The 17132-nt window shown below is 43.7% G+C and overlaps 1 pseudogene; it reads left to right on the top strand.

The window, feature by feature from the left end:
- Nucleotides 1–15802: 15802 nt before the first annotated feature.
- Nucleotides 15803–16849, top strand: LOC128070541 (sorbitol dehydrogenase-like; annotated as a pseudogene).
- The last annotated feature ends 283 nt before the right edge of the window (nt 16850–17132 follow it).

Genomic DNA, 17132 nt, shown 5'->3' with positions numbered 1-17132 from the left:
ATGGCTTTAGGAATAAGGTAAAGATTGACTTCAGGAAAAAATGGAGAAATAAATTAACAGCTTGCTAGCCTTAAAGTGATCAGGAGGTATGGTAAGGAAAACATTCTAGTGGATTTTCATAGTGAAAACTTGCCAGATATTTCAAGTTCCAAATGTTTTACTGTTATTACTATTATTTTCAACTAAAGATGTGAAATTTAACTTATTTTCTCCAAAGAGAAGTACTAAAATTCTAATTTTAGAATTTTAGATTTTTAAAAAAATAAGACCACTGAAGCCTTTCCTTTGAATAAAATGCATTCCTCCTGATACACTTTTCAAGGGAAGAAATAGAACTAATATTCATTGAGTATCAGTTCCCACTATCACCTTTCATTCTCAAGCTAATGTCTCAACCAGCAAGGTGTTATTATTGTCGGCCTTGAAACCTGAGGTCAAGAGAGGTTAAATAATTTGCCCAAGGTCATAACTATATCTATTAATAATTCAGTTCAGTTCAGTTCAGTCACTCAGTCGTGTCTGACTCTTTGTGACCACATGAATCGCAGCACGCAAGGCCTCCCTGTACATCAGAAACTCTCGGAGTTCACTCAAGCTCATGTCCATCGAGTCAGTGATGCCATCCAGCCATCTCATTCTCCGTCGTCCACTTTTCCCGCCCCCAATCCCTCCCATCATCAGGGTCTTTTCCAGTGAGTCAACTCTTCGCTTGAGGTGGCCAAAGTATTGGCGTTTCAGCTTTAGCATCAGTCCTTCCGATGAACACCCAGGACTGATCTCCTTTAGGATGGACAGGTTGGACCTCCTTGCAGTCCAAGGGACTCTCAGGAGTCTTCTCCAACATCACAGTTCAAAAGCATCAATTCTTTGGTGCTCAGCTTTCTTCACAGTCCAACTCTCACATCCATACATGACTACTGGAAAAACCATAGCCTTGACTAGACGGACCTTTGTTGGCAAAGTAATGTCTCTGCTTTTCAATATGCTATCTAGGTTGGTCAAAACTTTTCTTCCAAGGAGTAAGTGTTTTTTAATTTCATGGCTGCAGTCACCATCTGCAGTGATTTCAGAGCCCAAAAAAATAAAGTCTGACAGTTTCCCCATCTATTTGCTATGAAGTGATGGGACCAGATGCCATGATCTTCGTTTTCTGAATGTTGAACTTTAAGCCAACTTTTTCACTCTCCTCTTTCACTTTCATCAAGAAGCCCTTTAGTTCCTCTTCACTTTTTGCCATAAGGGTGGTATCATCTGTGTATCTGAGGTTATTGATATTTCTCCCAGCAATCTTGATTCCAGCTTGTGCTTCTTCCAGCCCAGTGTTTCTCATGATGTACTCTGCATATAAGTTAAATAAACAGGTGACAATATACAGCCTTGACGTACTCCTTTTCCTATTTGGAACCAGTCTGTTGTTTCATGTCCAGTTCTAACTGTTGCTTCCTGACCTGCATATAGGTTTCTCAAGAAGCTGGTCAGGTGGTCTGGTATTCCCATCTCTTTCAGAATTTTCCACAGTTTATTGTGATCCACATATCAAAGGCTTTGGCATAGTCAATAAAATCGAAATAGATGTTTTTCTGGAACTCTCTTGGTTTTTCGATGATCCAGCAGATGTTGGCAATTTGATCTCTGGTTCCTCTGCCTTTTCTAAAACCAGCTTGAACATCTGGAAGTTCATGGTTCACGTACTGCTGAAGAGGAATTTGAACCTCCTTCTGTCTCCCTTTGAAGCTCCCCCAGCTGTCTGCACTACCAAATCATTTACCATTGAGAGTACATAAAATAATTACAGTGAGTGTTTGCTAAGAATTTCTGTGTGGTTCGAAACTAAGTCAATAGTCCTTATCAAATTATTAACTCATACCAGAAAAGATCCTCTGGAGCACTTGTATGGCAACAGCAGGTTTGTGTCTTCCCGCAGCTCCCAAAGTTATATCAGTGAAAATATTGAGCTAAATGGCTCCCAAATTTATTAGAAGAAAACGTGAAACATAGTTTTGATGTTGGAGGAAACAAAATACATTGTACGTGGATAGATGGAGCATTATGTTACAGTGTTTTCTGTGACCCTATGCAAGTGCAGTTCAATGACCTAATTAATGGCTAGAATATGGCTTGGATGCTGGAGGGCAGGGCAGCATAGTGCTTCCCAGTCTGGGTTTGGCAAAAAGATAGATTAACACCTGGGGCTTTTCTAGTGGCACAGTATCCAGGTGGTAAAGTATCTGCCTGCCAATGCAGGAGACACAGGAGAAGCAAGTTTGATCCCTGGGTCGGATGATCCCCTGAAGAAGGAAATGGCAACCCACTCCAGTATTCTTGCCTGGATAATTCCATGGACAGGGGAGCCTGGCAGGCTACAGTCCATGGGATCTCAAAGAGTTGGACACAACTGAGCACACATGCATACACACACAGATTAAGACCTGTGTAAGACAACACATGTTTAGCAGCACCTGGATTAGAGTACCACCTTAGTATACAGTTAGAAGAGGGTGTTTGCTATGACCAGTGTGTTCTCTTGGCAAAATTCTATTAGCCTTTGCCCTGCATCATTCTGTACTCCAAGGCCAAATGTGCCTGTTACTCCAGGTGTTTCTTGACATCCTACTTTTGCATTCCAGTCCCCTATAATGAAAAGGACATCTTTTTGGGGTGTTAGTTCTAGAAGGTCTTGTAGATCTTCATAGAACCATTCAACTTGAGCTTCTTCAGCATTACTGGTCAGAGCATAGACTTGAATTACCATGATATTGAATGGTTTGCCTTGGAAATGAACAGAGATCATACTGTCGTTTTTGAGATTGCATCCAAGTACTGCATTTCAGACTCTTTTTTGACTATGATGGCTACTCCATTTATTCTAAGGGATTCTTGCCCACAGTAATAGATATAATGATCATCTGAGTTAAATTCACCCATTCCAGTCCATTTTAGTTCGCTGATTCCTAAAACATCAATGTTCACTCTTGCCATCTCCTGTTTGACCACTTCCAATTTGCCTTGATTCATGGACATGACATTCCAGGTTCCTATGCAGTATTGCTCTTTACAGCATCGGATCTTCCTTCCATCACCAGTCACATCCACAACTGGGTGTTGTTTTTGCTTTGGCTCCATCTCTTCATTCTTTCTGGAGTTACTTCTCCACTGATCTCCAGTAGCATATTGGGCACCTACTGATCTGGGGAGTTCATCTTTCAGTGTCCTATCTTTTTGCCTTTTCATACTGTTCATGGGGTTCTCAAGGCAAGAATGCTGAAGTGTTTTGCCATTCCCTTCTCCAGTGGACCACGTTTTGTCAGAACTCTCCACCATGACCTGTCCGTCTTGGATGGCCTTACAGGGCATGGCTCATAGTTTCATTGAGTTAGACAAGGCTGTGGTTCATGTGATTAGATTGTTTAGTTTTCTGTGATTGTGGTTTTCAGTCTGATGGTTATCCCTCTGACAGAGAGGAATAAGAGGCTTATGGAAGCTTCCTGATGGGAGAGACTGACTGAGGGGAAACTGGGTCTTGTTCTGATGGGCGGGGCCATACTCAGTAAATCTTTAATCCAATTTTCTGTTGATGAAGCTGTGTTCCCTTCCTGCTATTTACCTGGGGCCAAACTATGGTGGAGGTAATGAAAATAATGGTGATCTCCTTCAAAAGATCCCATGCATGTACTACTTCACGCAATGTCCCCAACCCTGCAGCAGGCCATCACCAACCCATGCCTCTGCTGGAGACTCCTGGACACTCACAGGCAAGTCTGGGGGAGTCTCTTGTGGGGTCCCTACTCCTATCTCCTGAGTCCTGGTGCACAAGGTTCTGTTTGTGCCCTCTATTTCCCAGTCCTGTGTAAATTCTGGCAGCTCTATGGTGGGCTAAATGGCCACTTCTTCCTAGAGGGCTTATGCCAAACTGAAGTCTGCTGCACCCAGAGCCCCTGTCCTGTGGCAGTCCACTGCTGACCTGTGCCTCCACAGGAGATGCTCAAACACAGTTCTTTCTCAGTGTTTGTGAGGTCCCTGGGTCCTGGTGCACACAAGGTTTGTTTGAGCCCTCTGAGTATCTCTGGGAGTAATGAGGTTTGATTCTAAATCCAAATCCACCCTCCTATTGTCTTGCTGGGGCTTCTCCTTTGCCCTTGAACTGGTCATAGCAAACACCCTCTTCCAACAACACAAGAGAAGACTCTACACATGGACATCACCAGATGGTCAACATCAAAATCAGACTGATCATATTCTTTGCAACCAAAGATGGAGAAGCTCTATACAGTCAGCAAAAACAAGACCGGGAGCTGACTGTGACTCAAACCATGAAATCTTTATTGCAAAATCAGACTTAAATTGAAGAAAGTAGGGAAAGCCACTAGACCATTCAAGTATGACTTAAATCAAATCCCTTATGATTATACAGTGGAAGTGAGAAATATATTTAAGGGACTAGATCTGATAGAGTGCCTGATGAACTATGGATGGAGGTTCATGACATTGTACAGGAGACAGGGATCAAGACCATTCCCAAGAAAAAGAAATGCAAAAAAGCAAAATGGCTGTCTTTTCACAGCTTACAAATAGCTGTGAAAAGAAGAAAAGCAAAAAGCAGAGGAGAAAAGGAAAGATATACCCATTTGAATGCAGAGTTCCAAAGAATAGCAAGGAGAGAGAAGAAAGCCTTCCTCAGTGATCAGTGCAAAGAAACAGAGAAAAACTATAGAATGGGAAAGACTAGAGATCTCTTCAAGAAAATTAGAGATGCCAAGGGAACATTTCATGCAAAGACGGGCTCAATAAAGGACAGAAATGGTCTGGACCTAACAGAAGCAGAAGATTTTAAGAAGAGGTGACAAGAATACACAGAAGAACTATACAAAAAAGATCTTCATGATCCAAATAATCACAATGGTGTGATCACTCACCTAGAGCCAGACACCCTGGAATGTAAAATCAAGTGGACCTTAGGAAGCATCACTATGAACAAAGCTAGTAGAGGTGATGGAATTTCAGTTGAGCTATTTCAAATCCTGAAAGATGATGCTGTGAAAGTGCTGCACTCAATATGCCAGCAAATTTGGAAAACTCTGCAGGGGCCACAGGACTGGAAAAGGTCAGTTTTCATTCCAATCCCAAAGAAAGGCAATGCCAAAGAATGCTCAAACTACTGCACGATTGCACTCATCTCACATGCTAGTAAAGTAATGCTCAAAATTCTCCAAATAAGGCTTCAACAATATATTAACTGTGAACTTCCAGATGTTCAAGCTGGTTTTAGAGAAGGCAGAGGAACCAGAGATCAAATTGCCAACATCTGCTGGATCATCAAAAAAGCAAGAGAGTTCCAGAAAAACATCTATTTCTGCTTTATTGATTATGCCAAAGCCTTTGACTGTGTGGATCACAATAAACTGTGGAAAATTGTGAAAGAGATGGGAATACCAGACCATCTGACCTGCCTCTTGAGAAACCTATATGCAGGTCAGGAAGCAACAGTTAGAACTGGACATGGAACAACAGACTGGTTCCAAATAGGAAAAGGAGTACGTCAAGGCTGTATATTGTCACCCTGATTGTTTCACTTATATGCAGAGTACATCATGAGAAACGCTGGGCTGGAGGAAGCACAGGCTGGAATCAAGATTGCCAGGAGAAATATCAATAACCTCAGATATGCAGATGACACCACCCTTATGGCAGAAAGTGAAGAAGAACTAAAGGGCCTCTTGATGAAAGTGAAAGAGGAGAGTGAAAAAGTTGGCTTAAAGCTCAACATTCAGAAAACTAAGACCATGGCATTTGGTCCCATCGCTTCATGGCAAATAGATGGGGAAACAGTGGAAACAGTGGCTGACTTTATTTTTCTGGGCCCCAAAATCACTGCAGATGGTGACTGCAGCCATGCAATTAAAAGACAATTACTCCTTGGAAGGAAAGTTATGACCAACCCAGACAGCATATAGAAAAGTAGAGACATTACTTTGTCAACAAAGGTCCGTCTAGTCAAAGCTGTCGTTTTTCCAGTGGTCATGTATGGATGTGAGAGTTGGACTATAAAGAAAGGTGAATGCCGAAGAATTGATGCTTTTGAACTGTGGTGTTGGAGAAGACTCTTGAGAGTCCCTTGGACTGCAAGGAGATCCAACTAGTCCATCCTAAAGGAGATCAGTCCTGGGTGTTCATTGTTAGGACTGATTTGAAGCTAAATCTCCAATCCTTTGGCCACCTGATGTGAAGAGCTGACTCATTTGAAAAGACACTGATGCTGGGAAAGATTGAGGGCAAGAGGAGAAGGGGACGACAGAGGATGAGATGGTTGGATGGCATCACTGACTCAATGCACATGGGTTTGGGTGAACTCTGGGAGTTTTGATGGACAGGGAGACCTGGCTTGCTGTGGTTCATGGGGTCGCAAAGAGTCGGACACAACTGAACGACTGAACTAAACTGAACTGATGTATAGATGTGAGAGTTGGACCATAAAGAAAGCTGAGCTCCAAAGAATTAATGCTTTTGAACTGTGGTGTTGGAGAATACTCTTGAGAGTCCCTTGGACTGCGAGGAGATCGAACAAGTCATTCCTAAAGGAAATCAGTTCTAAATATTCATTGGAAGGACTGATGTTGAAGCTGAAGCTCCAATATTTTGCCCACCTGATGTGAAAAGCAGACTCATTGGAAACGATCCTGATGCTGGGAAAGATTGAAGGCAGGAGCAGAAGTGGATGACAGAGGATGAGATGATTGGATGGCATCACCGACTCAATGGACATGAGTTTCAGCGAGCTCCAGGAGTTGGTGATGGATAGGGAAGCCTGGCATGCTGCAGCCCATGGGTTCGCAAAGAGTTTCGGACACGACTGAGAGACTAAAATGAGAACTGAGTGGATATAAGGGAATCTCTCATTGTGGTTTAGATTTGTATTTCCCCTACGACTAATGATGTTGAAAATCTTTTCATATGCTTCTTGGGTATTTGCATATCTTCCTTGGAGAAGTCATGGTTTCATTTTGATTCTCCAAGAGGTGTGGGAAGCATTGTGTGGCAGTTAGGGCCATCTGGAATAGAAATAGTAACCCTGATAAAGTTGATATTAAATATCCCCCAAGCCCTTTGATCCCATTACAGAATTAAATAGCTTAATTTATAGGAAAAAGAAAATCCATTTTTCTAATCGCAACAAAAATTGTTCTATTCACGTGGCCTTAGCTGAGAATTAACAAGAACTATTTAATGGGGGAAGTTTGTTTAGCAGGAAGAATAACTTACTCATCCCTAAGCCTCAAAATTCCAGAACATCTTATTGGAACCCAGATTCTGCCAGGATCATTGGTGTGTACCCTTGTGTACATTGGAATAACAGCAAAAGTCTATCATAAATGTGCTCCTTATTTCTTTATTTCTCAAACTAATTGGGTGCATTCCACTGTGCTTTAGTTGACCCTAGAGAAACTTTTTCCTCCATGTTTGGAAAAAAATTCACATATTTCTCTTCACTGAAAATGAACTCTTTTTTTTAAAAAATATAAATTTATTTATTTTAATTGGAGGTTAATTACTTTACAGTATTGTATTGGTTTTGCCATACATCAACATGAATCCGCCACAGATATGCACGTGTTCCTCATGCTGAACCCCCCTCCCTCCTTCCTCCCTTAACCATCCCTCTGGGTTGTCTCACTGCACCAGCCCCAAGCATCCAGTATCATGCATCAAACCTGGACTGGCAATTCATTTCATATATGATATTGTACATGTTTCATTGCCATTCTCCCAAATCATCCCACCCTCTCCCTCTAACACAGAGTCCAAAAGACTGTTCTATACATCTGTGTCTCTTTTGCTGTCTTGCATACAGGGTTATCATTACCATCTTTCTAAATTCTATATATATGCATTAGTATACTGTATTGATGTTTTTCTTTCTGGCTTACTTCACTCTGTATAATAGGTTCCAGTTTCATCCACCTCATTAGAACTGATTCAAATGTATTCTTTTTAATGGCTGAGTAATACTCCATTGTGTACCCCAATGTTCATCACAGTACCGTTTATAATAGCCAGGACATGGAAGCAACCTAGATGTCCATCAGCAGATGAATGGATAAGAAAGCTGAAAATGAACTCTTATCAGAGAATAGTTTGAATATACATTTCTTCTATACTAGATTATTGCATCAGGATTTCCTTAGGAGGATTTGCAGTATTGCTATCGAGGCCTAAGGTTGAGATGACTGCCCATCTCTGGAAGGGCTCTGGATAACCTGATAAATTCAGACATTTGGAAATACTTGGTCAGCAGTCTGTGACAAACAGGGAAGGCAAAGGAAAACAGAACTCCAAAAGTCATCAATCTAAATTAATTAACCCAGTGACATTGTCATAGAATTTTAGCCCCACTGCAGAAACCAAGAGAATTTAGGTAGGTAAGCTTTTTTTGTTGTGGGATGTTTATTTACAATGAACTGCAGAAGAGGGTTAATCTAATGGGATGCAGGACTGCATTGGAGGTGAAATGCTTTGTGACCAACATCCATTTGAGGTATCAATTAACTTTTAATTCTCAGAAGGAAACAAAAGCAGCCCTGCACAAAGACTAAATTGAGGGTGGTATAAGGGGCACAGAGCTCATGGAGACTCGGGCCTGCTACCTTTTTGTAGCAGGGAAAGGCCTCCTTATCTAACACAAAGGGGCTGAAGAGTAGGGAGGGAGAAGGGTGAATTGGTGTGTGGCCTGTTAACTCAATGATGTTTCTAAAGCCTGAATGGAAGAGTCAAAGCCACCCAAGTCAAAACAGCGCTAAGTCAATAGCTTGGCCGAGACATCATGACCTGAATGGAAATGCAAATGGTTCAGTCCAGTAATGGCTTTGGGTGTCACTTGGTCCACCAGCTCTTGCTTCCGTGGAACCTTTTCTACTGCCCACAGAAGAGCAAATCACCTTTCTAGATCCTGGATCCCAACTCCAGCGAAAACCCAGTATGTGCCAAACCAAATTAAGAGAGCACAAAAATTATAGGGTGGTAATTCCCAATTAAAAACAGAATATTTACAGCACTCAAGGTTTCCCTAAAGAGTCCTTTTAAGCCACGAGGCATGTGATTTTGAAAAAGTGCCAGCTGTGGCCCTACAGAGGCATCTCACGTACATCTCTGAAGAAAATTCTCTCCATGAAGTACTGTTGTGGACATATTCGGCTTCCGACCACCAGACAACACGGGAGTATATAATTAGTTTGTTTTCCAAAGAGGGAACCACCTCATGCTTTTCTTCAAATTCAGTCAAAACATACACATTCTAAATAGAAACACGTTCATTCGAAACCCCTTTGCCTGAGCAGCTGTCTGGGCCAGGCCTGGTCGAAGAGCCTCATTGTATTCATCCCTGCGCTCCAGCCAGTAAATGCTCGGCTTTGTTCCCCACACCAGCGGAGGCAGTCAGGCTGTGTCAATGGGCTCAGCGGCCCTAATGATGGAAGGCAGGTGTCCTCAGAGACTGCCCAGGTGAGGGGGTCAGCCTGGGTAGCATGACTCGCTCACTTGTCCTCAGTTTACAAAGCTATCTTCCCCACCCGCCCCCAGTCAATTAATTACTGCCATCAGCATGCTCACCCTTCACAAGTGAAAGGAATATACTCAGGCCTGCTTGGGACTTTTGCCACTATTCAAGAGCTCTGAAGACAACCGAGAGCCGCTATTTTCCAAAGGAGGTGGGGTGGTGAAGCTCTCTCCAGCAACTCTACAACATGAAATCATAACAATATGAAAGAAATAAGCAGCTGCTCAAGCCTTATGAAGTAGTTGCTGACAGCACCAAGGTGGCCTCTGGGCAAATGCCCATCAGGACAAACAGAGTCATATTCTCAAGTTCCCCAAAGAGAGGAAAAGGCTGTGTTCTTGTCCTTAGTTAATTTTAAAATGTCCGTGCAGGAGATGAGCCAAGTGGACAGAGTAAGAATCACCCCTTATGGTGGTGCATTCTCAAGGCCCCAATCTGTACCTCCTCTCATTTTGTCTTCCACAGTCCAGGGAGGTAGGCAAGGTGAGAAACCACAGCCTCACATAACAGATGAGGAAAGCAAGTTCAGAGAGGTTAAGGGATGTGCCCATAGTCACACAGCTAATCAGCACAAGAGCTGGGGCCAGAACCCAGGCATAAAAGCAAATAGAGCTGAAGCTGAAGCTACAGTTGGAGTCGCAGAGGTGGTCTCGCAAGGTCCAGGGGAGTGCAGCTTGGTTAGGCAGGGCAAGCTCTGCCGGGAAGGAAACTGGCTTCTGATGGCCTGGAAGGGAGACTGAGTTCTTCTGTACAAAAGAGCTCACCACTGGCATTGGAACCCAATTTGTGATGCTCTGTTTATTCTGCCTACGTGGGATTTTAGTGTTTCTAAAAAGGACCTCGCAGGACCCCAGAGATTCTCCTTTATGCAGAGATTCTGCCTAATAACAGTCTCTGAACTCCTGCACAGGGAGCCCTCTCTTCAAGAGTCACCAAATGTCACCTGTCTGCTGGGCTCAGGGTCCATTTGAGTAGGCATTATATTATTATAACCTGCCTTAATTCTAGGAGGCTGAATTAGTGTCCAGGCAATCTTGCCTAATGTGGGATCATTTTATTTTAGGTTCTCTCTCTCTGTCTTTTTTTTTTTTTTTTTTGTCTGTGCCAGAGCATGCAGAATCTTAGTTCCCTGACCAGGGATGGAACCTGCACTTCCTGCAGAGGAAACATAGAGTCTTAACCACTAGACTACCAGAGAAGTCCCAGGTGAGATAATTTTTCACCAAAGTGGCATCTGCCCAAGGCACTGAGAGGAAACAGCTGTCTCTCTGCAGCCTAATGACTAAGACTCAGTCAGTTTCTGGGTTCGAATCCAAACTTGGCCATTCGCCATCTGTGTGACCTGGGGCCAATGACTTAAATCTCTCTGAGGCTCAGTTGACTGATCTGTATAAGGGTGAAAGTGTTAGTCACTCAATCGTATCCAACTCTTTGTGACCCCATGGAATATAGCCTGCCAGGGTCCTCTGTCATGGAATTCCCCAGGCAAGAATACTGGAGTGGGTATCTTTTCCCTCCTCCAGGGGATCTTCCCAACCCAAGGATTGAACCCAGCTCTCTCACACTGCCAGCAGATTCTTTATCATCTGAGCCACCAGGGAAGTATGAAAGTGAAAGTCGTTCAGTTGTGTCCAACTCTTTGCGACCCCATGGACTATACAGTCCATGATATTCTCCAAGCCAGAATGCTGAAGTGAGTAGCCTTTCCCTTCTCCAGGGGATCTTCCAAACACAGGGATCAAACCCAAGTCTCCCACATTGCAGGTAGATTCTTTACCAGCTGAGCCACAAGGGAAGCCCCTATTGGGGTTAATAATGAAGATTAAGTTAGATCATGCACAAAAACCACTCAGTCTAGTGCCTGGTGTACAAGGTATACTTATTATATTTCAGCTGTTAAAATTATTATTTTTCTTGCTTTGACATTTAAATGTGCTATCAACTGTTAAATGGTGAACACAGTGTCTGACACAAGGTAAGTGCTATGCTATTGTTACCTTCCATAATCATAATGTAGTATTATATATAATACAATATATTATGTAGTAATAACATTATTAGTATCTCACTCTGCTCCCCTCCTCATGTCTTGTCCTGCAATCAAACTCATCTCCCACTTCTGTGCCTTTGCATGTGCTTTCCCTTTAATTGGACTGAACTCCCATTTTTGGTTTTGTCTAATAACTTGGTTTCTCTTTCAAGACTCAAATCAGGAGGCATGTCTTCCAGGAAGTTTCTGAAAACTCCCAAGGATGAGATTGCTGCCCCATGACACCCTGTGTGCTCCCCCACAACAGCACCCACCACACTCTCATAACCCCTGGTCTACACTAGACTGTGTGCTCTTTGGGGACAAGCACTCTTTTGTATCTCCTGTATCCCTCTCTGCCTAACATCTAGCAGAAGGTAAACCTAGATACATTTGTTGAAGAAATGATTCATGACAGCAATGACAATCATGATTATAATTACCAATAACAATGCAGCCTATGAAGAATCTGTGAAAACAAATCTTTAAAGGCAGCAGTACCATGTCTACAAACACCATCTTATGCTGGATGAAGGTGCTGTTGTGGTGCTGTGGAGGGTGTGCATGAAGAGCTCTACCTGTTCTGGAACTCCCCCTCTCCTGTGGCCCATAGCTCCTCTCAAGCTACCTGAACAAAATCTGAACACCACCGAGGATGACTGACTGAGGCGAGACCCAAGGGACCACTTTCTAGTGCGTCCCTTTTCTCCCATGGCATTTCCACATGGAACATCCTTTCTGTTACAGGAATATTCCTGAATCACATACTCCACAGGTAGCTATGGTCCTATGGAAGACCACTGCATTTGGAGCCAGAAGTCCTGGACTCAAAGCACTGCTCTGCCTCTTACCTGGAGGCATTTACTAACATATGGCAGGGGGCATCCTCCTCTACAGGCTAGAGATCATATCCTGGCTTTAACAGTGCTGTGGTCAGAATGATTTAACTGGTAAACTAGTGAACTAGTTTGTAAAAAATAAATAAATAACAATGCGGCCCACCATTTTGTCTGGGGAAAAATACTCAAGGACCCAAAGATAAAGGTTATACAATGACAGACTTTATTTTCTTGGGCTCCAAAATCACAGCATCACAGCAGATGGTAACTGCAGCCACAAAAGAAACTTGCTCCTTGGAAGAAAAGCTATAATGAAGCTAAATAGTATATTAAAAGCAGAGACATCATTTTGCCAAGAGTCCATATGCTCAAAGCTATAGTTTCTCCAATAGTCATGTACAGATGTGAGAGTTGGGCCATAAAGAAGGCTGAGTACTGAAGAATTGATGCTTTCGAACTGTGGTGTTGGAAAAGACTCTTGAGAGTCCCTTGGACTGCAAGGAGATCAAACCAGTCCATCCTAAAGGAAATCAACCCTGAATATTCATTGGAAGGAAGCTGAAGCTTCAATACTTTGGCCACCTGGTGCGAAGAGCCAACTCATTGGAAAAGACCCTGATGCTCTGAAAGATTGAAGGCAGGAGGAGAAGGGGATGACAGAGGATGAGATGGCTGGATGGCACCACTGACTCAATGGACATGAGTTTGAGCAAATTCTGGGAGATAGTGAACGACAAGGAAGCCTGGTGCACTGCTGTCCATGGGATCACAAAGAGTCAGACATGACTAAGCGACTGAATAACAACAACCAAGTCCAGCCCTGGAAGGAGAAAGGGTGCACATGTTTACTTCCTGACTCCTTAGCATGTGCTCCACCTGTCTCCTCCCCTGGCAGCAGCACTGGTAAAACCTATGCCAAAGCCTTTAACTGTGTGGATCACAATAAACTGTGGAAAATTCTGAAAGAGAAGGGAATACCAGACCACCTGGCCTGCCTCTTGAGAAATCTGTATGCAGGTCAGGAAGCAACAGTTAGAACTGGACATGGAACAACAGACTGGTTCCAAATCAGGAAAGGAGTACCTCAAGGCTGTATATTGTCACACTGCTTATTTAACTTCTATGCAGAGTACATCATGAGAAACGCTGGACTGGAAGAAACACAAGCTGGAATCAAGATTGCCAGGAGAAATATCAATCACCTCAGATATGCAGATGACATCACCCTTATGGCAGAAAGTGAAGAGGAACTAAAAAGCCTGTTGATGAAAGTGAAAGAGGACAGTGAAAAAGTTGGCTTAAAGCTCAACATTCAGAAAACAAAGATTATGGCATTCAGTCCCATCACTTCATGGGAAATAGATCGGGAAACAGTGGAAACAGTGTCAGACTTTATTTTTGGGGGCTCCAAAATCACTGCAGATGGTGACTGCAGCCATGAAATTAAAAGACGCTTACTCCTTGGAAGGAAAGCTATGATCAACCTAGATAGCATATTCAAAAGCAGAGACATTACTTTGCCAACAAAGGTCCATCTAGTCAAGGCTATGGTTTTTCCAGTGGTCATGTATGGATGCGAGAGTTGGACTGTGAAGAAAGCTGAGCACCAAAGAATTGATGCTTTTGAACTGTGATGTTGGAGAAGACTCTTGAGAGTCCCTTGAACTGCAAGGAGATCCAACCAGTCCATTCTAAAGGAGATCAGCCCTGGGATTTCTTTGGAAGGAATAATGCTAAAGCTGAAACTCCAGTACTTTGGCCACCTCATGTGAAGAGTTGACTCATTGGAAAAGACTCTGATGCTGGGAGGGATTGGGGGCAGGAGGGGAAGGGGACGACAGAGGATGAGATGGCTGGATGGCATCACTGACTCGATGGACGTGAATCTGAGTGAACTCCGGGAGTTGGTGATGGACAGGGAGGCCTGGCGTGCTGCGATTCATGGGGTCGCAAAGAGTTGGACATGACTGAGCAACTGAACTGAACTGAACTGAACCTGTTACCCTGGATTAAGGGACAGGTGAACCAAATCACAGAGGTCTCCAGAACAACAGAGCCACATGTTCTTAAGTTAGCTGAACTTGGGTAGCCCAGTTGACCAGAGTCAGGCAGTCGCCACTCTGAGATTCCAGAATTAAGAATGGCTTCAGCATTCCTGGCAGTCAGCTGGAGTCATACTTCATGAGTCTGGAGCTCTTCCCCCTGCCCCTGGAAAATTACCTCAGCAAACATTTGTTTGTTTGTTTGTTTGTTTTTTCAACCATGCCTTAGAGCATGTGGGATCTTACTTCCCTGACCAGGGATTGTACCTGTGCTTCCTGCATTAGGAATATGGAACCTTAATCAGTGGACTACCAGGGAAGGCCCCCAGCAAGCACTTTCTGAGGCCTGCTAATCTGAACCTCAGCAGCAATCATTTGCCAAGTGCCAAGAACTCTACACAGCTCTCATCCTTACAACTCATTCTTACTCTTCATCTTATGTATGAGGTCGCTAAGACTTAAGTAACTTGCCCAAGGTCACAGAGCCAGTCAAAGTCAAGGAGAGATTTCCAATCTGAAGCTACTGAAGCTGGTAGTCAGTCTTACTGATGCTAAAGCCTCCATTTGTAGCTGTGCAACCATACTATCAGCTAAGTCCCTAAGTATCAAAGACTGGAAAGGCTACACACATGAGTGAGGCTGTGGCTTTTTTTCTCCAAGAGCTCCTGGTCTAAAAGAACATATAGACACATTCAAAGATAACAGGGATCAGTACTAGGATAGAGTTTATAAAACAGGATCTGATCCCAGAGAACAGAATGATGAAGTGCAGCTGGCAGGAATTTAGAAAGAGTCTCAAAAGCTAGCCTTCTCCCTTAGACCTTGCAAATCCAACTGATTTCATTCTTATTCAACCTCTTTCCCCACTTGATTTCTCTCCCTTCCTTTAGTATCTGTCCTTCCTGAAGCTGAATGAAGTGGGCATAAAATCCTTAAGCCACGTGTCCCCTCACCGTTGTCCCTGGCACTTTCCCTGCTACATTCCACTCGTTGGTGAGCAGATTTGAAAAAGATGACTTTTAAGATTCCTTCCAATCCTTAGAGTTGAAGATTTTCTGAGCAACGTGCTCAGAAGCAGAGAGATTCTCAAGAGCCAACTGCAGAAATTAGCAAAGATTTACTCAATACAACCATGAATTCACCTTGAAAAATTCTGAATTGCTTCCCTATTTTATCTACTGTGGGATCCCCAGCTAGAGTTGCCAACAGCTTTCTCTTGGTTTTTAAACTGGATTCAACCACTTTCACAATTTAAAATCTGGGAGAACCCCTCAAGGGGCCGCAAACTAAACCACCTCATGAACAGCGGACAGCAGCCCTGACCAGAAAGGAGGGAGGCACAGACATGGCGGCAGTCAAGCCTGACAACCTCTCCTTGGTGCACAGGCCCGGAGACCTGCACTTGGAGTACTATCCTATCCTTGAACCAGGCCCAAATGAGGTGCTGCTGAAGATACATCCTGTCGGAATTTGTAGTTCAGATGTCCATGGCTGGCAGCATGGTCGAATCAGAAATTTTGTTGTGAAAAAGCCAATGGTGCTAGGGCATGAAGCTTTGAGAACAGTCACAAAAGTGGAATCATCAGTCAAGCACCTACAGCCAGGTGATAGTGTTGACACTGAGCCTGGAGCTCCTTGAGAAACTTGAACTCTGCAAGATTGGCCGATACAATCTGTCACCAACCATCTTCTTCTGTGCCATGCGGCCCAATGATGGGAACCTCTGCCAGTTCTACAAGCACAAGGCTAATTTCTGCTACAAGCTTCCTGACAATGTCACCTTTGAGGAAGGGGCCCTGGTTGAGCCACTGTATGGGGGATCCATGCCTGCCAGCAAACTGGAAACAAGCTCTTTGTGTGTGGAGCTGGGCCAGATGGACTGGTCAGTTTCCTCACAGCCAAGGTGATGGGTGCAGCTCAAATGGTGGTGACTGATCTGTCAGCCTCTTGGTTGTCTAAAGCCAAGGAAGTCGGGGCTGATTTCATCCTCCGGACTCCAATGAGAGCCCTCAGGAAATAGCCAAGAAAGCGGAAGGCCTTTTGGGCAGCAAGTCAGAAGTCACCATCAAGTGCACAGGAGTAGGGACCTCCATCCAGGCAGGTATCTACCCCACTCATCCTGGTGGGCTGGTGCTGGTGGTTCTGGGCTCTGAGATGACCAGTGGGCCCCTCATGCATGCAGCCACCTGGAAGGTGGATATCAAGGGCATTTCGCTACTGCAAAACGTGGCCAATGGCGATTTCAACACTTGCATCCAAGTTTGTGAATGTAAAGCCCTTGGTCACCCATCGGTTTCCTATGGTGAAAACTCTGGGGGCTTTTGAAACCTCCAAAAATGGGTTGGGGTTGAAAGTCATGATCAAGTATAACCCCAGTAACCAGAATCCATGATGCAAATTGGGCTCTGTCCTTGTGCCCACTCTCAGCATCTTGGGTCTAAGCATTTGGCTGGGCAGTGTGAAAGTTTCTTTTGAATAGTAAGAATAATTAATAATTTTGTGTGTGCTCAGTCACGTCTGACTCTTGCCAACCCCATGAACTGTAGCCCACCAGGCTCCTCTATCCATAGTATTTTCCAGGCAAGAATACCACAGTGGGTTGCCATTTCCTTCTTCAATAATAGTTAAATAATTAATAAAATTATCAAATAATAAAAATAAATAATTGATTCACT

Source organism: Budorcas taxicolor, chromosome X (genome assembly GCF_023091745.1).
Source record: "Budorcas taxicolor isolate Tak-1 chromosome X, Takin1.1, whole genome shotgun sequence".
In the NCBI taxonomy this organism is placed as follows: Eukaryota; Metazoa; Chordata; class Mammalia; order Artiodactyla; family Bovidae; genus Budorcas; species Budorcas taxicolor.
This window is presented reverse-complemented; position numbering and strand designations above follow the sequence as displayed.